General features: G+C 42.0%; 1 pseudogene; it reads left to right on the plus strand.

Moving 5' to 3' along the window:
* LOC102873982 overlaps nucleotides 1–22217 on the plus strand; it is a 35328-nt pseudogene extending 13111 nt beyond the window's left edge.
* The last annotated feature ends 2888 nt before the right edge of the window (nucleotides 22218–25105 follow it).

Raw genomic sequence — 25105 nt, forward strand, 5'->3', positions numbered from 1 at the left:
GTTAAAGCATACTGTAAGGGTTTTTTTGTTTGGTTTTTTTTTTTTTTTTTTTTCAGTTCACTCATAAAAACAAGTGGAAACCCAAGATCAAAGTCTCTATCATGAACATTTTCAAGTGACTTAAAATTGAGGGCAGGGGACAAAACTAGTAGTTCAGCTCTAAGGGACATTTAAGCCAGGGGTCATGGGGCCTCCAAATGGAAGGGGGGTCAGCAGTGGGAGTCACTAACACTCAGTGGGACGGAGGCACAGCCGTCACAGCCCGGAACCCCCACGGAGCAGTCCCAGTCTGTTCCCGCGGGTTGGTGGGAACAGGAGTCAACGCACATATTTTGGTTTTGGTTTATTTCACCTCCATACAAATCAAAGGAAGCCATGAGCATATGACAGGGGAAATCTACTCACTAAAATATCACGAATGTCTGAGATTAAGATTATAAATCAGAAAACCACACGCTTTCCCACTAAAACATCCTCAACAGTCTCAACAAAGAGCTCAAACATCTGGGGTCTTCGGAGCAGAACTCAAAATCGGGAACATTGATTCTATCATTTGAAATAATTTTGTCAATTCCCTTTCAACCCCATTAATATTTTACCGAGATCAGATTTTTTTTAAATTGCACATATTTTATAAAGGTAGCTATAAAAAAAATAGTACCTTTAAAGGGTCTCACTTTTCTGTTCAAAATAACATTAGGACCTTCTTTGAGGAGCACATTGTTGTTTTTTTACCTTAAGAAAAGCAAATTCTAAGAGGAATCTAGAATTAATTCGCTATTCTCTCGAAGAAACAACCAACAAAGAATCAATTCTAACTTTATAAACATATATATACCATTAGTTCCTTAAAAACTTTAACATGGACGTCTTAAAATTTATTTTACAATTCATTATAGAAGAAAAACGCCTATTTAATAGCCAACTCTTTTCAGCAATTAAGGTTAACTCTAGTCTTAAATTACAAATATTATCAAGAAAATCAAGTGGAAATAGTTCATGCCTTGTTCTCACCTAATTATGAAAATTGTCTAAAAAGGTTATATGACTTATTTCAAATTCTATATACTGTAGTTAGAAGTCATAACTATTCATAATGATATATTTGAGCTTAAATTACCTTAAATTAAATATTCTGAATTTAAATTATCTTTATGGATTTCATAATTAAGCCATTCTTATAATATGGCTAAAACCCTTTAACAAAAAAATTAGATCTAATCTAAAATTTTAAGACCTGATTTTCAAAAAATAAAGTAATTAATTTTCAATCACCTTTTGATTGGATTGACATTTACATAGGACAAGATACAAGAATTATTTTCGCATTTAAGTTTGGAAGGTTTTATCTAACAAGGGTAAATAAAAATTAACTAAAGGTTATTTGAAGTTTTTCCATTTAAATTAGATGGTTTTTTAAACTTTGGGCTAGTTTTTGGTAAATGCATTTTATATAAAAATTAGAGACTTGTACATAATTATAATTATAATTTAACTTGTTCAATTTGATATAATTTAAACTCAATGATATCATGAACAGTTATTTTATCTTCTAATTAAACCATATTTAAGGTAATTATTTTTATATCACTTTAAAGAAAAAATTATAGGTCATGCACTATCTCCATTTCAATTTACTATCAATATATTTTATCCAATATAAAAAAATTACATATTTTATTTATATGTGTGTATATATATTGGTTATGACATTGCATCTATTTTCTCTCTTCAACATTTATAAAAATTTTTAATCAAGTGTAACTTATAGAGATAAAGCTAATTAACAAGATTATAAAGTGTATTTTATGACTGAAGTTCCTACAATCACTTAGATACCTCAATTTATTTATTGAATGTATTTTACTGCATCTTAAAAAATAGCTTCCATAGAAAATCAAAACAACAAGGAAATATCATCTCACTTTGGCAAAATTTAACAAGACAGCAAACTAATGCTGGTGAGGGTGTGGAGAGACTAGAACTTTCATATACTGCTGGTGGGAATGCAAAACAGTGCAACCCCCAAGAAAAGTAGTTTGACCCTTTATTAGAAGGTTAGGAATAAAAATACCATTTGATGCAGCAATCTCACTATTGTATATTTATCCTAAAGCAATACGAGCTGCAACGTGAACTGATTTGTTCACTGCAGCATTATTTACAACAGGAAAGAAGTGGAAGCAACTCAAGTGACCCAGAGACCTAAAGAAGTTAGGGTACATTAACACAATGGAGTATTACATAACACTAAAACGGTAAGAAATCCTTGAAACACTGCACAGTGTGGATAAGTCAAGTGCAAATTATGCTGAGTAACATCAGTCAGTCACAAACCAGCAACTGTGGTATAAAAGAACTGTTCTTAAAAGCTAAGCAAAGAATTCTACACAGAATTTTTCTTGGATGGGTAACAGAAATGGGAAAGGAGGGAGGGAGAGTAAAAAACTAATAAATCGGTAAGTTGGGTGAAGGAAAAATAAGACACTAAAAGGAGCTCATCAGACATTATAATCAATGTTCTTTTTTTTTTAATCAATGTTCTAAAACAAAACGTGTATGAATGATTGAATGAAAAGCAAAATTATTTGTAAACTTTCACTCAAACATTAAAATTTAAAATCATGAATAAAAATCTCTTGGAGCTCTTGTTGTTGTTGTTGTTGACCATCAAGTCGGAACTGACAGCGAGCGGATCCTCCATTTGTTGGAGACGCTGGTTTAATGATTTTACTTCTCTGACACTTGAGTAAAGCGGAGGTAAACCTTTCTATGCAGATGATACGATAGCGTACACACACTGAAGACTCAACGAAGTGCGTGCCAGGCCCGGCACACCAGGGAGGCCGAGTGACAAGACCCAGGCTCAACACAGAAAACCCATGTGGCTTTCTGTACCTGTATGTGTATTCATGGCATTAGTCAAAGAGAAGCAGCCCAAAGAAAAGTACAAAACTCTACAGCATTAAAATACTACACAAACTGGACAAATCCAGAGAACTGAATGCCAAGTGAAAGAACTCATTCACAAAAGGACAAATATCATGTGAGACCTCTATTGTGAGAACAGAAGGGTGGAGGGAGGGTTGGGGAGAGCAGAAACAGAATGGACAATGAACACTGTTAGAGACGAGGTGGAGACAGGCTCAGTCTGCAAGGAACGGAGGAACAGACAAAGTGTGTATGGCAACTGAAAACTTGCAACAGGACTTGCCTGGAGGAGAGGAGAGAACAAGAGAGGGGATGGGGTGAAAACAGAGAGATTAGCGGCTGGATGGGGGGGAGAGCATGAAAGGAAAGTCGAGGTACAGTGGGAATCTGATGTGACAGTGTGATAAATGGAACTGATCAACTAAGTCAAAGTATAAAACAAAATTATATGAATGAATTAATGAAAACCAATTTAAAAAAATTTAAAAACAAAAAGGTAATAAAACCCAAATAAGCAAAAACATTTCTGAGAAACAAAAATGAGTTGGAAGGTATAGCACTCCCTAACCTCAAAATCTACTACACCGTGGTAAGTAAGCACAACAGCGTGGTACTGGTACAATGACAGGCACAAAGATCAGTGGAACAGAATTGAGAATCCAAAAACAGACTGAGCTATCTATGGTCAACTGATACTTGACAAGGAAAAAAGCCCCTATCCTATGGGGAAATGAGAACCTCTTCAACAAACGGTGCCGGCAAAACTGGACAGCTACCTGCAGAAAGCTGAAACAGGATCTACATCTCACATCATACACAAAAAAATCACCTCAAGGTGGGTAAGAGACTTAGAGGTAAAGCCCCAAACCATAAACTTCATAAGAAATGAACTGGCATCAGGCATAGGAGCCCTAAGAAACTGCCAAGTAACAGCCACATACAATTGATGAACGGGCCCTTCTAAAGAGTAAATCCCTGTGTTCATTGAAAACTTTTTCCAACGGGGTGAAAAGTAAAGCTACTGACTGGGAGCAAATATTTGGCAATACCATCTCAGATAAGAATCACATATGAAACTTTACAGAATACTCCTGGGCCTCCATACGAAAAAGACTGATAACTCGATTACAAAATGGGCAAAAGGCATGGAAAGAATTTTCACAGAGAAGATATTCAAATGGCCAACAGACATATGAAGAAATACTCCAAATCACTGGCAATAAGAGAGATGCAAATCAAAACCACAACAAGATACCATCTCACTGGAGTAGCAGGGGCAAAATTTAACAGGACAGCAAGTAATAAATGTTGGAGAGGATGTAGTGAGACAGGAACTCTTTTACACTGTTGGTGGGACTGCAATGGTACAATCACTCTGGAAGGCAATTTGGCGCTTCCTCAAAAAGCAGAACATATGACCCAGTTATTCCATTGCTTGGAATAAACCCGAAGGAAATGAGATCTGAGGGTCAAACGGAAACTTGTAGGCCAAAGCTCAGTAGCATTATTCACCATCGCAAGAACATGGAAACAGCCAAGATGTCCAACCACAAACTAATAGACTGAGAAGTTGTGGTACATTCATTCAATGGAATACTTCACAGCACGCAGGAGCAATGATTTTGTAGATTACCATTTAACTTGGGAGGGACTGGAGAGCATTATGCTGAGTGAATTAATTCAGTCCCACAAGGACAAACACTGTATAAAACCATTCTTATAGAATGAGTATGAGGAAGAAGGGGAAATAGAGGGGTGAGGATGAGGGGAAGGGTGTTAGTGGGGTTTGCACAATTCAATGGGTGGATGGGGTGAAGAAAATGGGAAGGAATCTTTTTGAAAAACAATGCATTCAAACTTCGTAAATAAATCAGAACAAAGCACGCGCGCACACACACACATGACAATGTACAGAAATGATTGCATAAAACTGAATGTGTATGAAACAATGTATATGAATAATTATGTAAAAGCGAATGATCATAGAAACAATAATTTTTTAAATTTTTTAAGAAGTATTTTAAAAATTACCCAAAAATAACAATAAAGCAATTAAAGTAGAAATTTTAACACCAAAAAAAAAATCCTACTGAAATTAAATACTTTTACAGTAATAACAAAATCAGTGCAACAATACACGTAAACAAGAGAAACGTTTCATGTTTCTGCTGAAGGTCATTTCTAGTAATTTAACCTTCTAATAATATGTAACACACAAGCAAAAATTAAAATAACTAACTAAAAGTTCTTTATGAACTCTATGAAAATTAGTACGAGTTCTTTAGGATGAGCTTTGTGACGTAAGTAAAAACTTATGGTTAATGACAATCAATACAGTTTCTCCACAAACACAAATGAAATAATAACAGTAATACTTCTTTCTATAAGACATCATGTTAAATTTCTGGACTGAAAGAGCTGAGGGGGGAATTCAAATTATCCTATAAGAAGCCCAATGAAATCGGAATATAATGATGTAAGTTATAGAAAACCATATGCAATAATATTACAAAACTACATGCTTCCAGAAAGTAAAATTTATAACAAATGAAATCTACATAAAGTGTCCAAGTTCTAGAAACACGAAGCCACATTTGCTTCACTCGATGGATACTCGGAGAACGAGTGGGGCTAACTCTGAGGCCCCTGGTGCCCACCTCCTTAACAGGAACCACTCCCCGGACAGTGCAGATGGTCCGTGTGCTGCACAGGTGGGTGAAAGTCCCAGTTCACCCCGAGGGAGCCCACCGAAAGGCATGCTGGTCTCATTTCCACAAACTGGGCGTTAAAACTCTATGGATGCAGTTCGACTCTAACACACATCAAATCATCATGACTCAACCAACTCAACAAGAACTGGCTTTTGGGGGGGGGGAAATAAAGAAAAAAGAACTGGGTTTTGGCATATATTTCATTTTGTTGAGTTTCTAAAACAAATTACCACAAATTTGGTACCTTAAAACAACAGAATTGAGCTCTGGTGGCCTAGTGGCAAGAAGCTGCACTGCAATCCCAGAGGTACATGGTTCAAATCCACCAGATGCTCTGCTGGAGGAGAGGCAATCTCTTCTGTACCAGTTAGATCTGATTTGACTGTTGTTGTTGTTGTTGTTGTTGTTGTTGTTTGATGCCGTCGAGTCATAGACGACTCATAACGACCCTATGAATGAACGGCCTGAGCACTATTCATACACAGAGTTTCTGGAGGCAAGCCATTTCAGAAGTGGATGCCGCTCCTGCTTCCAGGCTTGATTTAGTTGGGAAGCTCCAGCCAACACTGTCCACCATGGGTGCCCATTACCACGACTGGCACATCACTGTCACAGGCTTCAGCATCACAGCAACCATGAGTTACCTCTGTACAGCAACGCACAGACCAGTGCTGCACCACCTGAAAGAATGTTTGACAGGAAGACAATCTGAACCTGGCCGAGGGCCCCAGATGAAAATCACCCACCTTCGGCTTGGTAGCATAGCTTCCTTTCCACTAGGCCAACATAGCGCTCTCTTGGTCGTCGTCATTGTTGTGGTTCTTTGGTGCCATCGAGTCGCAGACGACTCATAGTGACCCTATGAACGAACAGCCTGAGTACTGTTCGTACATAGTTTCCGGAGGCAAGCCGTTTCGGAAGTGGAAGTGGATGCTTCCAAGATTTGACTGTACACACATAAAAAGTAATAAAACAACAGAACTGTATTCTTTCTGTGTTCAACACCAACAGGACTACACTCTCTCTCGCTGAAGGCTCTCTGACATCCTTGGTATTCTTCACTTGTATCTGTGTCATGTCAACTTTTCCTGCCATCTGTCTTTGTATCTTCACTTGGCTTTCTTCCAACGATGCCACTCACTAGATTCATGACAACTTAACATCAAGAAACAAAAATCCTAACCACCGAACCAACATGTAATGTCATGACAACTAGCAAAAAGACTGAAATTGTCAATGAGTTCATCTTCCTTGGATCCACTGTTGGTCAGTACCCTTGGTATGAACAGTCAGGAGACCAAAAGATGCACTGAATTGGAAAAGTCAGCCGTGATGGACCTCTCCAAAGTTCTGCAGAGCACTGATGTCAGTTTAAAGACTACAGTGCATCTAATTCAAGCTCTGGGCTGTCAGAGAACAAAGAGGTATGTCTTAAATAAACTGTAACAGAGTGCTCCCTGGAGGCAAAGATGGTGAAGCTTCATTTCACATATTTTGGCCATGCTGTTAGGAGAAATCTATTCCTTAGAAAGGGAACTCACGCTCAGAAAGGTGTGTGTCAATGCAAGAGAGGAAGACCCACGATGAGACAGATAACAGTGTCTGCAATAATTGACTCAAATATGCCATGGACGATAAGGATGATACAAGACAGGACAGAGTTCAGGTCTGCTGTTCACAGCATCACTGTGAACTTGTATTTGATTTGATGGTACTTAACAACAACAACCAATCTGACTTCATCTTTATCTAACTGATTACATCCACAAAAATTCTATTTCCAAATACATTCTGAGGCTTCCAGAAGACCTCATGAGTGGGGATGCCAGGGAGACTGTTCCAATTGTTCAGCCCACTCAATCTCTTAACTCATTTTGTGTCTTTTACATTTGTGACTAGTTCTGTTTAGTACATTATTCCTATTTACTTCATTCCTTTTGTTTTTGTTATTCAGACTCATAGCGACCCTGTGCACAACAGCTCTGAAGCCAGCCCTGTCCTGAGCCATTCTCACTGACTCCGACACACCAACCCCCACTACCCCAGTCACTGTGTCAATCCATCTCATCCAGGGTCCTCCTCTCCTGCACTCTCCCTTCACTCTTACAAGCATGTAGTCCTTCTCCAGCCAAGGGTTGGTTCCTCCTGGCCACAGGCCCAAAGTATATGAGACGGAGCTTCAGAATCCTTGTCTCCAAGGAGCAGCCTGGCTTCACCTTCTCCAGGACAGTCCACGGTATGTTCAATACTGTCCTCCAGCACCACAACTCAAAGGCATTGTTCTTCCTCTGTCACACTTAGTCACTGTTCAGTTCTCTAATACGTGGCAAGTCATTACAAAGACCATGGCCTGGATTAGGCGCACCTTAAAACTCTTACAAAATACTGACTTCTGTGTGTATACCGCATTTGACTTATGCATTCCCCCACAAGGTACAATTAAACTGCTCATAATTTTTTCACTATTACAAAGCTTTAAATAACCTTGAAGATGTCTCTTTGTTCACAAATTAATAAACAAATGGAATTTCTATGTTCCGCTTTTTCTATATCATCCAGCTATTTCAAAGTGCTTGGAATATACCCAAAGAAAATGAGAACTGAGGCTCTGAGACCTGTACACCAATGCTCATAGCGCTATTCACCATCGCAAGAACATGGAAACAGGCTGTATGTCCAATTAATTGAGAAGTTGTAGTACATTCACACAATGGAATACTACACAGCATGCAGGAACAATCATTTTGTAAATTACTACCTAACTTGGGAGGGACTGGAGAGCATTATGCTGAGTGAACTTAACTCAGCCCCACAAGGATAAATATTGTATAAAACCATTATTGTAGAATGAGGGTAAGGATCCAAGGGGGTGAAGAGTGGAAGTAGAGGGGTGAGGAAGTCCGAGGGTGGGGTCACACAATTTGATGGGGTGGGGGATAAAGGAAATGGGAAGATCTGGTGTGGAACACAATGTATTCAAATTCTGTAAATAAACTAGTATAAAAAGATAACGTAAAAGTAATTTTAAAAAATAAATAATTTAGAGAGGTACCACCCCCCAAAAAATTTTATGAACAAAGCAGGTTTTTCTCAAATGCAAGACTTCTCCAACTTAGTAATAACATCTTAAGCAAGGCTGATTCCTTCTTACGGGGACTGCCCAGTGCATTGTAGGATGCTGGGCAGAATTCCTAGCCTCTGCTCAAGCCTCAAGGCAGTTCCAAGCCCGCGCTGACCCTCCACTGGGTCTCCAAGGCTGTGATGTAGGTGAAGATTGCCCTTCTTCCTCCCGAGGGACTCTCACCCCAGTGTCATCCAATCAGCACCAACTCAAGGCTGCCTCTGCAGCAGGTTTTCGGGGAGTATAAACTGCACTGGAGGAGCCCGTCCACAGGTGTCCACAGGGGAGCTGGTGGACTCAAGCTGCTTGTGTCTGAGCAGGAAGTGCCGGTTCTTACCCACTGGTTCAGACAGAGGTGCATCACGGCCTCTAGGGTGGCGGGGCAACTGACTATACCACCAGAGCTCGTACACGACGCACGAGGCATCAACAAGCAATCTCACTCCCCCCTCAGCTGTGACAGCCAAAAATGCCTCCAGATACAGCTAAAAACTCCCCTGGGAGCACAGTCGCCCCACCAAGAACCGCCGCTCGAAGCCCACAGCAGAGCAGGACTGCTGGGCGCCACGCACATTCTCAGTCTCACTGGATACTGCCCAAACGTTCTCCAAATAGCGATATCAATTTACACTCCCATCAACATACAATACCCCTGGTTTCCAAAGAGCACTGCCAAAATGTGGTTATGTGTGACAATTTAAGCTTTTCAAATAAAATAAATCATTAATTTTCCAAAAGGAAACTGCCATTGGAACTATTAACTTTAAGAATTAAGTTGTATGCATCTGTCGCTTTTAAGAAATAAAAATGCAAAGTCCTGAGCCGAAGTGGGGCTGCTTCTTGTTGTGTCCCAACAAGTCAAAACTGACAAGACCCTGAGCCCTCTGCAAAGCCTTCAGAGGCTGTAAGTAAATCTCACAGTCAGACACTGCCCTCCTTTCTCCACTGGGTAAATTCACCCACTGGTGCACTCCAACTGTATACCTTTAGTTTGGCACCTCAACTACTTCCCATTCCACCAGAGTGCCCTACCCACCATCAGAGTGCCCTACCCACCACAGTGCGCTACCCACCACCAGAGTGTCCTACCCACCAGCAGAGTGCCCTACCCACCACCAGAGTGCAACCACTTTGGAAAACAAACTGGAGGTCCTCAGGAAGTTAAGAACAGTGGTATCATCTGATCCAGCGATTCTGCTGCTGGCTAGATACACAGGAGAAATGAAAACTTACACCCATATAAAATCTGGAACAAAAATATAAAAACTTAGAACCATTATTCACAATAGCCAAGAAGCGTAAGCAAACCAAACATTCACCAACTAAAGAATGAAGAAGGGAAAAAATGTGGTATGTCTATACAATTACTCAGACATAGAAAGAAATGAACTATTGCTACACACTCTACAAAATGAATTAACCTGGAAAACAATGTGCTGAGAAAAATTTATCACACACACGAGAATAAATAGCGTATGATTTTACTCATATGACATCTAGAGGCTAGGCAAAACTAGAGCACAAGAAAGTAAACTGTAGATTAGTGATTGTTATGGGCTATCGTGTGGCTGAAATTCTGGCTTAAGGGGTACGGGATTATTTTAGGATGATAAAAACGTTCTAAAACGGATCATCATAATGAGCTGCCCAATTCTGAATCTGGAAGCCACTGGGGAAATCAGAAGGCGTGTGACTACCTCAAAGTGCTTTTTAAAAGATAAGCAGTCTAGGGGAACGAAAATGGTACAACCACTATGGAAAGCAGCTTGGCAGTTCCTTAGAGAGCTGGAAACAGAACTACCGTTTGATCTAGCAATTTGACTACTGTTATTGTTAGGTGCCATCAAGTCAGGTACAATTCACAGTGACCTATGAACCATGGACGTGAACCCTGCCCTATCCTGAGCCGTCCTCATGACCTCTGTTCTGCTCAAGGTCACTGTGGAAATCACTGTGGTAACCCATCTCCTTGAGGGTCTTCCTCCTCCACCAACCCTCTACCTTTTCCATAACGTCTCTCTCCAAGGACTGGTTCCTCCTCAAAATACACCCAAAGTAGGTGGGATGAATACCCGCCCACCCCGATCCTGGCTTCGAAGAAGCACTCTGGTGGCACTCACTGCAAGACAGATTCGCTTGCTCTCCTGGCAGTCCACAGCATCTTCAGTGTTCCTCGTCAACACGAAAATGCAAAGGCACTGACTCCTCTTCTGTCCCTCTAACTCACTGCTCAGCTTTCAGATTCACAGGAAGCAACTCAAACCACCATCTTTGGATCAAGGCCACACAGCAACCGCAGCAAAGGGCTCAACTGTGTCAGAGACTGAGGCTGGCACAGGACCGGAGAGGGGTCAGGACTGGACAGGGGTCTGCTGTTCACAGGGCCGCTGTGATTCGTGCTCAGCTCGACAGCACCCAAGGACGGCAGCCCCTTTCTGTCAGCCTTGGTCTCAGCTCACGGGCACCGGAATCCTCCCGGTCACAGAGCCTCATCCCCACAACCATCTCATGGACTCCAGCTGACCGCAACCCCACTGGGCTTCGGAAGCCACAAAGCTTAATGGAAGGGGCCTGCCCATCCTTCTCAGATGGGTATTCAAACCACTGTCTTTCAGTTAACAGCCAAACAAGCACGCCCTAACACTCCACCCTAACAGCCAATCACCAGCTCCTACCAGTGCTATCTGCATAACATCCTCTCTTTCCCTTTATTTCAAAGAAGCACAATTTCTCTTTGTACAATTCTCCTTTGCCATATAACATTTCATTCCTAAATAGAGGCAAGGGAAAAAAACAATTCCCTTCCTCAAAACCCTTCCGGATGTACTTCCCCCCACAGTACAGGACAAAAGTCCAGCTCTCCACGGGCTGGCCGTCAAGCCCCCCACCTAAAGTCCTACCGTCATGTTCTTCCTGAACCCTGAACGTGAGAGCACATCAGTTATCTTGACCAGGGATGACTTCTTTTAACTTTTTCCACTTAATTAAACTCCTTGTCCTCCTTTATGCACGGACTCTCAGGCAAACTAGTAACACTTTCCTCAAAGCAAAAGTGCCATCAGATTTGTCAAGTGTCTAAAATTTTAGAAATGTTAAAATGAGAGGAAAAATATGTCTTCGATGCAGTGACATATAGCAAAATGGCTTCATCTTCTTCTATGTTCCCTCAATATCACGTTGGCATTTGTATTTAACTTCTTTCTTAGGCCTCACATTTTTATTTAATGTCAATTTATCCACATTATAGATTTCTTGTGGACAATAATTCCATCTAGTTCCTTTTTTTCTATGATGTATTAGAATCTGAATAATACAACCAATTCCTGAGTGTTAAAAAAAGGGGGGGAGCTAATAACACCACCTATCTCACAGAATTAAATTAGAGAATAGACATTAAAATCAATTTGTAAGTGGATCTTATTCAAATGCAGATTTGTGGTATTTTCAAAGATATATTTACTAAAATTAAATGTCAGATTGCAAATCTGTCACTCTTCAATATCAGAGAACTCTATTAATGAATAGAAGAAATGTTTCTCAAGTTCTTACGAAATTACCTCCCCAGACACTGGAGCGCCACGGTTGTCCCCGAGCTCCAGGAGAGTAAGGCGTCCCCCCAGGACAAGAGGGCACACAGCCTGTGCTTGGGGGTTCCACACCCACTTGGAAGGCGAGGTCTGGGACGCTCTCACCCCGCGGACAGGATTCTCAAGAGTCTGTCACCAGAACAACCAGGCAGGGATGAACAATTTGGAAACAAAGTCGCCTTTACCAGGTGCTTTGTGGTGAAAGTTATATAATTGCGATGGCTAATTTTATGTGTCAACTGGGGTGCAGCTGTTTGCTCAGAAACACTAGTCTAGACGTTGTTAAGAAGGAGCTCTCTGCGATTAAATCATTTGGCCTTAAGTAAAGCAGATTTCCCTCCATAAGGTAGGTAGGTGTCAGCTCAGCACTTAAAGGCCAGGAGAACAAAAAGGAAACCCTTCCGCTGAGTGTTTTATGCCTCCAGATAAAAACATGCATTTTGCCAGAACACTCTCACTTTTCACTCTTCCTGTCACCTGACCTACATATTTTTAACTCATCAAACCCCCCAATTACCAAATGAGCCAAACTGTCAAAATCAAAGCAATTAATCAAGCACTTGTGTGTGTCTCTGCATGTATACTCACACCCTTATGTAGACAGAGAGCAGACCGATGGCACAGCTACTGAGGTCAAGGTCAGTCGTTTGCAGGAGTCGTCACACGGGGAGAAGCTCAATGGAGGGTCCTATGAAGATGACCCAAGAGAAGGAGGTTTAGGGCTCTATTCACACGTGTGCCCCAGAAGCAGCATCCGTTCCCCATATGGCGAGCAGGCCAGCGCCATCCTCAGCCTGGCTAGGAGATGCCGTGAGATCAATAATGTCATCCTGAATCACATGCTGGTAAGGACAGTGCATGTGTAAGGGGTGGAAACTCACCTATGTCAAGACTCGTAGAAAGAGAGCCCCCTTACCCAAAAACTACACCCAGTGACATCATCAGGGACCAACACGTTACTACAGTGAGCCCCAAACCCAGGATCCTATGAGGACCCTGACTGTAGACTTTCCCAATTCAACACTTTTGTCTATTTCCTAACTGATGGTACCAAGGTTGGTGGTGGTGGGTCCAGACATGATTAAATTACTGACAATTCTATATTTTCTACATGTGTCATGATGCTGCCTATTGGCCCAGTGGCGAGGATTTTTATTTTCTTAATGTTGAGATGTAGTCTATATTGAAGGCTGCAGTCTTTGATCTTCTGAAGCAACTGTTTCAAGTCCTCCTCACGTTCAGCAATCAAGGTTGTGTCAAGTGCATAATGCAGACTGTTGATGGGTCTTCCTCCGATCTTAATGCTACATTCTTCCTCATAGAGTTTAGCTTTTCAGAATTATTTGTTAAGCATAAAGTGAAGAGATACAGAGAAAAGTCCTGATATATCACTTTCTTGATTATAAATCGTACACTGTTCCCTTGCTCTGTCCACACAAAAGTCTCCTGGTTTAGGTATATGTTTCACATGAGCATAATTAAGCGTTCTGGGATTCCTATCATTCTCCATGTCAGCCAATTTGTTATGACCCACACAGTCAAATTCTTTTGTGTAGTCCATAAAACAAAAGTAGACATCCTTTGGTACTCTTTGCTTTCACCCAAAAGCCATCTGACACCAGCAGTAATATCCCTGGTGCCAGGCTCCTTCTAAATCCAGTCTGCTGGACAGGTCTTCTGAATTCTGTCTTCTGGATTTCTTGGCACAGCCTAGTGAGCACATAAAGGGCTACCATCATTTGCTGAAACATGTCAATTGATATTCCATCAATTTCTCGGCCTTATTTTTTTTGCAAATTCCTTCAGTCCTGCTTGGATCTCTTTCTTCATCACCACTGATTCTTGATCATAAATCACTTCCTAAAATGGCTCTGTGTCAGCCAATCTATTTTGGTATAGTGACTCAGTGTATTCCTTCCACCTTCTTTTTTAATTATTATTAAATTTTATTAGTTTTAATGAACATTTACAGAGATTTTGGGTTTTCATTCATTCATTGTTGCACTGTTTTCTCTACCCTCCTCCCCAATTCGTTCTTCTTCCCCCCCCCCCCGAATGTCTGTTTTAATTGTCCAATTGCCACAGTGCTTGTCAAAGCCAGTTCTGATTAATCTCCTTTGTCAGTGTGTCCTTTGCCATTCCCTATCACTCCTCCCTGAGAGAGACTTTACCCTGATTCATAAGGAAAAGGGGATGGCGTATTCTCTTAGCTACTTCCTGCTGAAAAGGGACGCTGTAGGTTTCAGGGTTGGCAGTAGGAAACACATAAACTATTATGGAGACTGATTTTGGAATTTAGATGCACTGTTATCAATTGTGTTTAGCCATACATGTTCATATCTTTGAAGATGTATCATGTATTCCTTCCACCTTCTTTTGATGCTTCCAAGATCACTCAGGATTTTGCCATGGTTTTCTTCAGAACTACAATTCGATGCCAGAATTTGTTATCCAGTTCTTTCAGTTTGAGGAATGCCAAGGGAGTCTTTATCTTTTTATTTTCTAACCCAGAAAAAAAAAGGTTTCAATAGGACGTTGTAAATAATGGCATTATACATAGTTATTACTGTTAAGAAGTGAAATGGGTATGAGTGACTGAATGAAAACAAATTTTAAAATGGACAAACACTGTACAAGACCACTGTTATAAAAGGCTAGAGAAATGTGTGCATAACATAATCTAGGATGGTCTTCAGAGAGGAAGGTGGCGGGAGTGCTGTGTGCCGTCGAGTCTGAGCGACCCACAGCTGATGCTCAGCAGGTGTTCAGAGGCAGTAAATCTCACAGGAAGACACCGGCCACCTTCCTCCTGCAGAGCAGCTGCTGGGTATGAACTGCATACCTTTGGGTCGGCAGCACAGCAGTCAGGAAATCATTGCTCTGTGCAAGTCTCTTGTCAGAGACCTCTCCAAAACACTAAGGAGCAATGATGACAGTTTGAAGATGAAGGTGCACCTGATTCAGAACATGATATTCTCAACCACATACTACACACAAGAGAACTGGAGGATGAATAAGGAAGGCAGAAGAGTTATCAATGCCTTTGAGATCTGCGGGTGCAGAATACCCCAAAGACTGCCAAGAGAACAAACAGCTATGTCCTCGAAAGGGCGTGTACCAGGCCGTTCCTTCGAGGCAAGGATGCTAAGCTTCACCTTTCATACTTTGCACATGTAGCTAGGCGAGGCTACTCCCTGGAAAAGAGCTCCATACTTGGGGAGATGGAGGGTCAGCAAAGGAGAGGAAGACCTTCAAAAAGATGGAATGACACTGTGACTTCAGCAATGGGCTCTAGTGTCCCAGAGACAGAGAGGATAACACAGGGCAGGGCAAGGTTCAGGCTGGTTGTTCACAGGGTCGCGACAGACTCAGAATTGACTCGACGGCACCTAACAACAACAACAAGAGGTTCCCAAGGGATGGAGGAGGAAGGATTAAGAATTAATTGGTAGAAAACAAACATGTCTTAGGTTAGGTGAGGAAAAGGACAGAGTAGAATGAATGGACAATCAGCTATTATTGTAATTAATGTTATGGAACACTGTGTATGAATGATGGGCTGGGGGGGCGGAATCAACAAGCTTTGTAAACTCAAATCACTATAAAATGTAAAAAGAAATGAGTGAACAAATGGATAGAAAAACGATGGCACATTCACACGCTGCTACACTAAACAACAACGAAGAATTCAGGAAATACTAGAACAAAATGGATCAATGTAGAGGACATTACACTGAGTGAAGTTAAACAGCCACAAAAGGAGAAATATTCTAAAAGCTGTGGTCATATCTAAACATAGAATCATAGACATTTACCAGAAAGGGCAAGGTGGGAGAAGAGAAAATTCTTTAAAAGATAATGAATATGTATTAACAAGGAATGGAACCAATACATTAATATCATATACGCTGTGATATGGCGAGGAAATGTTCAGGAATGACTGATTCAAAACGAGTATGTTTTGTCAACTTTCACTCAAGGAACAAAATTTCTGGACCAAAAAAAACTATTACTGTCCCTCATATAAACTGTCAAAGCTCAAAACAAGAAATGCAACATCAAATGTGAATAAGAAAAAGCATCTGTGTAAGTTTCACATAGCGACTTTTCTAGTCCCATGTGTCTTCAACAAATGCAAAACAGATCAACTTAGAAAGTAGAATCTGAACGTCCTTTAACGCCTGTGATTGCCAGAGATTACCTCGAGGATTCAAAGTGGCTCTGCGTGAATACCAGTATCACGCAATGTAACTTCACAAAAATGTGCTGTTGTTCAATTTACACAACACGGCAGTGTCTAAAGTAAATCAAGAAGATTAAAGCATTTAAGATGTTTGACAGAAGACGTGTGTGTGTGTGTGTGTGTGTGTGTGTGTGTGTATTTAGATGAAGTGGTGCCACTATTTTTACTCCAATCATTTTTTTTAAAGTATTTGATTTGAGATCCAAGAAATTCTTGAAAGACAAGAAATGCCTGATTTGTTTTTATAGTGTCTCTGTAACCTGAATAAACTGAAAAGCTACAAATATAACATATTCCTATAACCAGAGCTCTAAAAATGATGTCTAGTTCCAAAAATAAGAACTTGTGAATTATCTTCATTATATCATTTTTTTTAAGTTTTACTATGATAATAAGAAGTGTGGTTTAAAAATGCAATCAACTAATATATTCTACACAGTTATCCTACTCAACGGAGTCGAGGGGTGAATAAAGTAAAACATGTATTCCGAATTACTGGAATCCAAGTTAAGTCATTTAGCTTCTGGGGAAGGCAGTGTAAGGTTTTAAGTTGTCGTGGTGTTAGGTGCTCTCAAGCTGGTCCTGACTTATACTGACCCCGTGTTCAACAGAACAAAGCAGTGTATGAACCCTTGGCACGCTCACAATCATCGCATATCTACACCTATTGTTACAAGACCTACTGCTACAACCACTCACTGTGTGGATCTGAGGATCTTCCTCTCTCTTTATGATCCTTTACTTCCGGAAACGTGACATTCCTCTTCAGGGAGCCGTCCCTCCTGACAGCACGCTCAAAATGCACTGCAACAAAGCTTCTCCGTCATGGCCTCAGAGGAATACTCCAGCTACTGTTGTTGTGTGCCGTGGAGTCACCTGTGACTCACTGCGACCCTGTGCACAGCAGCTCTGAAGCCTGTCCTGTCCTGAGCCAGCCTCGTTGATGCTGACATACCTGCCCCCGTTACCCCATTTACCCTGTCGATCCATTTCATCTGGGGGTCTTCCTCGCCCGCGCTGTCCTTCCACCTTTCCAAGCCTGATGTCGTTCTCAACTCCAGCTGTACTTAGAAGAAATGTGTGAATTCCTCTGAAATCCAAGATATATCTTCAATATTCCTTGTCAAGACTGGAAGTGAAATGCTCTCATTCTGCTTCAAGCTTTCTTACTCACTGTCCAGTTTCTCAAGGTCCTGAGGTGACTCAAAATGCCATGGCATGAGCTCAAGGGCACCCTGGGCCTCAGACTTAAATCCTTGCCATTCGCACACTTCAAAGTGGTTTTACCAACCGTTTTGCCAAATATTCAGGGGTTTTGTGTGCTACTTTCCTAAGTACTGATTGTGGATAAGTAGAAAGAAATAATTAATCATTCCATTCTTTCCTATATTTAATTATGACATTGTTTGGTATTTCAGTTGTAAGGATTTTTATTTTCTTTGTGGTGAGGGGTAATCCACTCTGAAGGCTTGGTCTTCGGTGATAATTAGTGTTTCAAGTCCTTTTTTATTTTTTTTAATTTTTATTTCAATGAACATCTACAGAGATTTTGGAATTCCATTCATTCATTGTTGCACTTTTCTCCCTACCCACTCACCCCCCACCCCTACCCCACATTCGCTCCTCTCCTTGAAAAGCAAAAGAAAAACTCCTTCATTGGAGTTCACAATCCCCCCCGCACACCCCCCAACCCCAACCTCACCCCAAATATAATCCACTCTGCAACCCTCCTTCCATACTATTATGATAAACATAATGCCCTAAAATATAATACTTTTAAACTATTCTCTCCCTCATAGACTTCAATGCAGTCAACATAATTTATCCAGTTTTTCTCAGTCTTATCCCCACCCCGATGTCAGCCTCATTCTACAACAGCGGCACCGTGCAGCATTCAGTGAGCACAGCTGTGTCATTCGCACAGCCCAGGCTGATAATAACTCTTCCTCCAATCTTAATGCCACACTCTTCACACAGTCCAGCTTCTCTGCTCTGAATACAGACTAGGCAGAGTTAAAGGACACAAACCTCACGCACATCTTTGCTGTCGTTAAACCACAGTGTCCCCTTGTTCTATGTGAGCAACCAACTCTTGGTCTATGTACAAGCTCCACAGAAGCATAATTATGTGTCCAGAAATTGACATTTTTTTGGAAAAGTTATCCATCATTTACTCTGATCCACAGAGCTGAATGCCTTTACACACACACACACACACACACACACACACACACTGAGGAAGACTTTGAACAAGACAAATGACCAGGGGGCTCAGCAGTGACCTGAGAGGGCAGCTCAGGACCAGGGAAGGGTCAGTGATTGTGCACCCAGAGGAGGAGAACGGGGACCTACCCAACAGCATGACAGCAACGGGCCACAGACAAACATGACTCTGCAGCGAGTTACCCAAAGAGAAGCGACCCTTCCTGAAGCTTTCCACCAGCAATCTCCATAAGGAATACCAATCCCCTATGGACAGGCAGAAAGGGTGTTAAAAAATGTAGCAAGTTAAGGTGAAAGGGGTTCCATCTTTTTTTCCCCCCCAAGAAACAGAATCCTAAGAAATAGCCACAAAATATGAACCACAGCAAAAGACCAAATAGCCCCAGTATGCATTAAATTATGCTAACAAATAAATGAGTGATGGTTCCAGGAAAGTATTACCAAAACCATTTCAGGAATCAGAACATAAACACATTTAAATGACTCAGCAAGAAATCGAGAAAACAGGTAAAGTACGGCTCTAAAAAGCAGCACTAAGCCTAGATAAGGAGCAAGGAACTGCTTTCAGCTTCTACATAAATGACAAATAATAACGTTCACGTCATCTCCTCCAGAGAGTGCTCTGGCAGTCACTACATTAGTCAAGCGTTCTGAAAGTAGCATGCAATGCACCTGGTTACGCAAACAACCTAACAGCTATACATATGAAAGAGGTGACTGACTAGCAGGACAAATGCTTGACAAAGATATCGAGCAAAGCCAAAAAGGAATCTCAGAAGAGTCAAAACCTATTGTTGTTGTTGATATGTGCCCTCGAGTTGCTTGCAACTCATAGCGACCCTATGTACAACAGCCCTAAACTCTGCTCTGTCCTGTGCCAATCGCACTGTCTCCGACACACCCATCCCAATTACCCCAAACACTGAATCAATCCACCTCATAGAGGGCCTTCCCCTCCTGCGCTGTCCCTCCACCCTCCCAAGCATGATGTCCCTCTCCAAGGACCGGTCCCTCCTTACAACATGTCCAAAGTATGTTACTCCTTGCAACATGTCCAAAGTATGTTAGATGGAGCCTCAGAATCCTTGCCTCCAAGGAGCAGCCCGGTTTGACCCTTTCCAGGATGAATCTGTTTGTTTTCCTAGCAGTCCATGATATTCTCAATACTCTTCTCCAGCACCACAGCTCAAAGGCATCAATTCTCCTTTTATCCTCCTTAGTCACTGTCCAACTCTCTGATGCATAACAAGTGATAGCAAAGACCATGGCCTGTATCAGGCGCACCTTACAAAATCATCCGTATGTTTTAACGCACGCGTTCAAAAACTCAACACTCAACGCTGTAGAGTCCATTCCCAGTCTGTGGCGATTCTGAGCTTGTAAACTGCCCAGGAAGGCGCTCTTTTTCTCCAGCTGAGCAGCTGACAGAACTGCCTGAGCCGCAGTGCCCGGGGCCGGCAGTGCAGTTTGCCATGGATGACACCACCTGACACGCCCTCCAGATGCCAGAGTAAAGGCAGCAAAGCATTAACTCACTCGCTGGGTCAAGTCAACTGGAGCCCACGGCCACCACCCTCCAGGGCTTTCCCTGGAAGCCTGTAAGGCTGTACATCTCAACAGGAAGAGACTGAATCTTTCTCCCTCAGAGCCAATGTCAAAAACACTGTTGTTGTTAGGGGCCTCTGGGTCAAGTACAACACATAGCGACCTTGTGAACAACAGATCTGAACTCAGACCTCTCCGGCGCCATCCGCATCATCTCTGATGAACTTGAAGCCATTGCAGCAGTCACCATGTCAATCCACCTTATGCAGAGTCTTCCTCTCTCCTGTTGACCCTACACCTTTCCCAGCATGATGTCCCTCTCCAAGGAATGGCTCTCCTGTCAACATGCCCCAAGTATAGGAGAGGAGGTCTTACTACCTTTGCCTCCAAGGAATGCTCTGGCAGTCAATTTATCAGTTAAGCTTTATGAAAGAGGCATCCAATGGACTTCGATAAGCAAACAACGTAACAGCTCTACATATTAAAGAGGTAAAAATCTATCACCGTCTGCAGATATGGTCAATCTCAAAAATGTGTTTTACCTCGAGGGAGGGGGAACGAATCAACATAAATTCAAAAAGTAAAACCACCAAATTATCAGAAATAACAAAGAAAAAAAACATTTCAGACCAACAAAATAAAAGAAAAAAAACTGAAAGAGAATTGTGAGGGGTGTTGACCCTTTCCTGACATTTTAATATATTAAAAGCTATAGGATGGTTATACAGATTAAAAAGACACAGAGAGACAGCTCAATGGAAAATAGTCCAGAAACAGACACAAGAATATATGGGCACTTACAACACACACACATACCCTTCCAACCTTCCAAACGGATCAAAGGTGGAAATACAAGAATAGAAAACTGTAAGATAATTTAGTAGCAAGTGTCACCAAGTTTACAACTGCACAATCTTGGAATAGGGGAAGGCTTTCCAACCATTATTCTAAAACCAAAAGACCAATATAACACCTCTAGTAAAATTTAATAGCTCTTCATAAAATTTTTAAATGTACCCATGAATTTAAAAGATATACTTGGAATAGAAGCAAGCTATACACAAAGAAGGCAAAGAGTTAAAAAACATAATACAGAAGGAACTCTTAACTTTTATCCGCTATAGAAAGAATACCTCCAAAACTGGAACAAGAGTTTAAACAGGTATTAAAAAAGATAATGTGTGTTTGGACGCATTTTTGTCAATGAATTGAACAGGGTAACAATTTACAATACCCTGTGAAGACTCAACAAGACGGACTGACACAGTGACTGTAACCTACCAGGGTGGGGCCTGAGCATCTCGGAGACGTGAGGATGGCACCGGAGAGAGCAAGGTTCCGACGCTGTCTGCACGGTGGGTCTCCGTGGACTCGATGACACCCAACCACACTGTGGTGGTAGAGGTACCCAGGAAGGAGATACCCAGCAGGAAAGACGGCCAGGCAGATGGCAGCCCAGACTCCACAACCACAACACCTGAGAACATACAGACGACAATCCCAGCAGCCAGAACGTCAAAGGAAATGGTGGGACGGTAGTTCCAATCCTGACTGAAAGCTGGAATGAAAACATCGGATCAGGAGACATGGGCAGAGGAGTGAATAATGAACAGGCCTGAAGCAGCACCCCCATTCTGAGCTTGTGCAAGCGGCTTTCTGATCATCCCCAGAAGCCAGGACTGCAAGTGTTCACCCCAGCAGCTGACCGACGAAGGACAGATGTGCTTCTCCATTTGCTCCCTGTCCCGGGCGCCTCGTCCACCTTCCCCCAGGGCATGATCCACCAGGTGGCCTGCAGTGCTAACCCCTCACCTGAGGGCAAGCATCACACTGTGCACCTGGTGACAGGAGCATAATCTCTACTTCCTGGACCAGTGGAGTGTGACGTGCTTGGGCAAGCAGCGGAGATGACAGCCAGCCTTAGAGTTAGTATGGCCACTAGCTGGTGTATTTCACTGGTCACTTTAACTCAGTGACAAGGAGGCACACTAATACTAAGCACATGAGGACGGTAAGTGTGTGTGTGTGGGGGGGGGGTGTACACCAAATGGGGAAGGTCTGGTGGGGACCTGAAAAGATGGGCAATGGTCAGCACAGTCCAGTAGAGATTCATTTTATAAAACACAATGTATGGGAATGACTGTATGAAACATTATGTCAATATAGGAAAAGGGGCGGATCTGTAAAATTTAAGGAAAAAAACCAACCTTTTGGGAAGTGACTCCAATAACCCTAACTTCTCTTAATAATAGTCCATTATTAATCTGACATCCATGAATTCACATAAAGTGTTACTCTAAAAAACAACAACCAAAAAACCCAACAACCCAAATATCTAATTCTGACCAGAGTGGTAGAAAGAGCAATCTCTCCTCATCATCACAGGAAGGAGAGAAGGAAGCTAGTCCTTGGAAGGAAAAAAGTCACAAGGTCTCTGGACAATAAACAGGAAGCCAGAGAACTGAGAGGGTAGACGCCAAGAGTCCAGAAGGACAATGTAAAAACTAGAGGCAGAGCCAAGGCAGAACTGCGGGAGGAGAACTTCCCCACTCCTGCTTCCCAACTCTGTCTCGTCTTCACTTCCTGATCTCAGTATCATTTCCCTCTGGTTTCCATTACATTGTGTTTTGACAATCACAGAACCCACCCTGAAAAGCTTTAAGTGGCCAGTGACAAAACTGTAGCATGGAAAGAAAGCTCACAATTACAGGGGTGGGAAACTGTGCTACTTAATCAGAAAAGGAGGGGCTTCTGGTGGGCAGTTTAAGTACATGGCTAACCCACAGCAGAAAGACAGGCAAGCTCTTCCGGTTCCATTTACAGCCTCTGGAAATCTGCTAGCGAGTCAGCTATGAGTAGGTTCCAACTCAACAGCACCAGAGGACAATCACCAATGTTAGATCTGCCTGCACCTGAAATGCTGGACCATGAATACGGATGACTGAAGAACAACTCTGAATTATGATGCTGGCAAATACTGAATATCCCACGGATTTCCAGAAGAACAAGTCTGTCTTGGAGGTGCAACCAGGGAGCTCTTCCATCTCATATACTTTGGGCATGGTGCTAGGAAGGACAAGTCCTTGGAAAAAGACATCATGTTGGGAAAGGTGGAGGGTCAGAGAAAGAGGAAGACTCTGAACAAGATGGACTGCTGCAGTGACTGGGCTCAAACAGCAGATGAGGAGGATGGTGCAGCCAGGACATAGCAAGGCTCCAAAGTGTTCTTTACAGGGTGGAAGACACAAAGTAACAAAGCAGAGTAAGAAAATTACCAGACTTGTCAGACATATACACCAAGAAAAAAATACAATGTTGCAGTCTTAAGGAAACAAAGTATGAAACCTCAGAATAATGCTTAGGGTTGGTGAGTGGGGCTGGGCAGCCATTATGATAAAGGAACTGCAGCACTTTGACATAAAGTACTAGGGATCTCTGTCTATTACCAGGACTCTTCTGTCAAAAAGTTGAATCACAGAACCTCTGAGTGGGAAAGATCCTCAAAGATGATGGGTGGAGTGCCTTTCTAGATATTTTAACACCCTTTAGAGAGACGACTAGATCTAATCAGAGTGGTGCTATATCAAAACATCGTATTTTGAGTCAACAAAATTTTTAAAAACCCTCCCAGCACAGTTCCACAAGTGAAAATTCATTATAAAAGAGCCGTTGCACAAAAAATGGCTGCTTCCAGACAGTAGGATTATCTACCTGGAAAATCTAAGAACATCAAACACAAAACAATCAGAATAAATAAGAAATTCAGAAAGTGACTGGTTACAAAATAAATGTACAAAAGTCAACAACTCTTCTATTCAGCCTCGACAGTGAGGACAGATACACAACCACCTCTCCGGACGTGCAGCCAGAGTGTGTGTTGCCAGGGGGGCAAGGAGAACGAGAAAGACTGGGTCTCACATGCTTTGGGCCTCTTATCAGGACAAACCAGTCCTCAGAGAAGGACAAGATGCTCACAAAAGAGGAAGGCATTTAATGAGACAGGCAGCCAAAGTGACGGGCTCTTCACAGCAGGCACTGTGAGGATGAAACAGAGGGCCAAGTTCCAATCTGCTGTAAACAGGGTCACCCCCAGTCAGAATAGAAACTCAGCACATAATGACAATATAGCCACAGATGCAGAAGGAGGTGGACTTTTTACTTGCCTCCAGGAGTCCCCAGGAAGTGCAGAGTTAACCAGCTGGGCTATTAACTGCAAGGATGGAGGTTCCAGACTACTCAGCACCCTGGAAAAAGTCCTGGGAATCCACATCCAAAAAAACCTAACACTGAAAACCTGATGGGGCACAGTTCTGTTCTGACATGCATGAAGTCACCCTGAGGCAGACTCAGCTCCACAACAGGTTCTCTTCATGGGTTTGTTTTTTTTTTTTGGTTGTTTTTTTGTTTGTTTGTTTGCTTGTTTACTTTAACACCCTATATACCTAAATATTGTCTGGAATAATTGTGAACCCCAAAATGGAAAATAAAATGACAAAAAGCTAAAAACACACACAATAATAGTTACAAAACCAAAGAGAAAGGCTATCTACCCAAGATATACAAAGGGAAAGTTTTTTGAATGGAAAGTCAACGAGGACAGACAATAAACTGAAAATAACAAATGTGGCACTCAGCAATCACCATTACAAAAAAAAGGAAGGCTTACATAAAGACAGAGCCATCCCTGGGGTGAAAGGGGAGGGGGCTCCAGGGGTGGAGGGAAGCAGGAACACACACAATGCTA

This window comes from Elephantulus edwardii, unplaced genomic scaffold, assembly GCF_000299155.1.
Source record: "Elephantulus edwardii isolate Elephantulus edwardi_28Jun2011 unplaced genomic scaffold, EleEdw1.0 scaffold00027, whole genome shotgun sequence".
Classification (NCBI taxonomy): domain Eukaryota; kingdom Metazoa; phylum Chordata; class Mammalia; order Macroscelidea; family Macroscelididae; genus Elephantulus; species Elephantulus edwardii.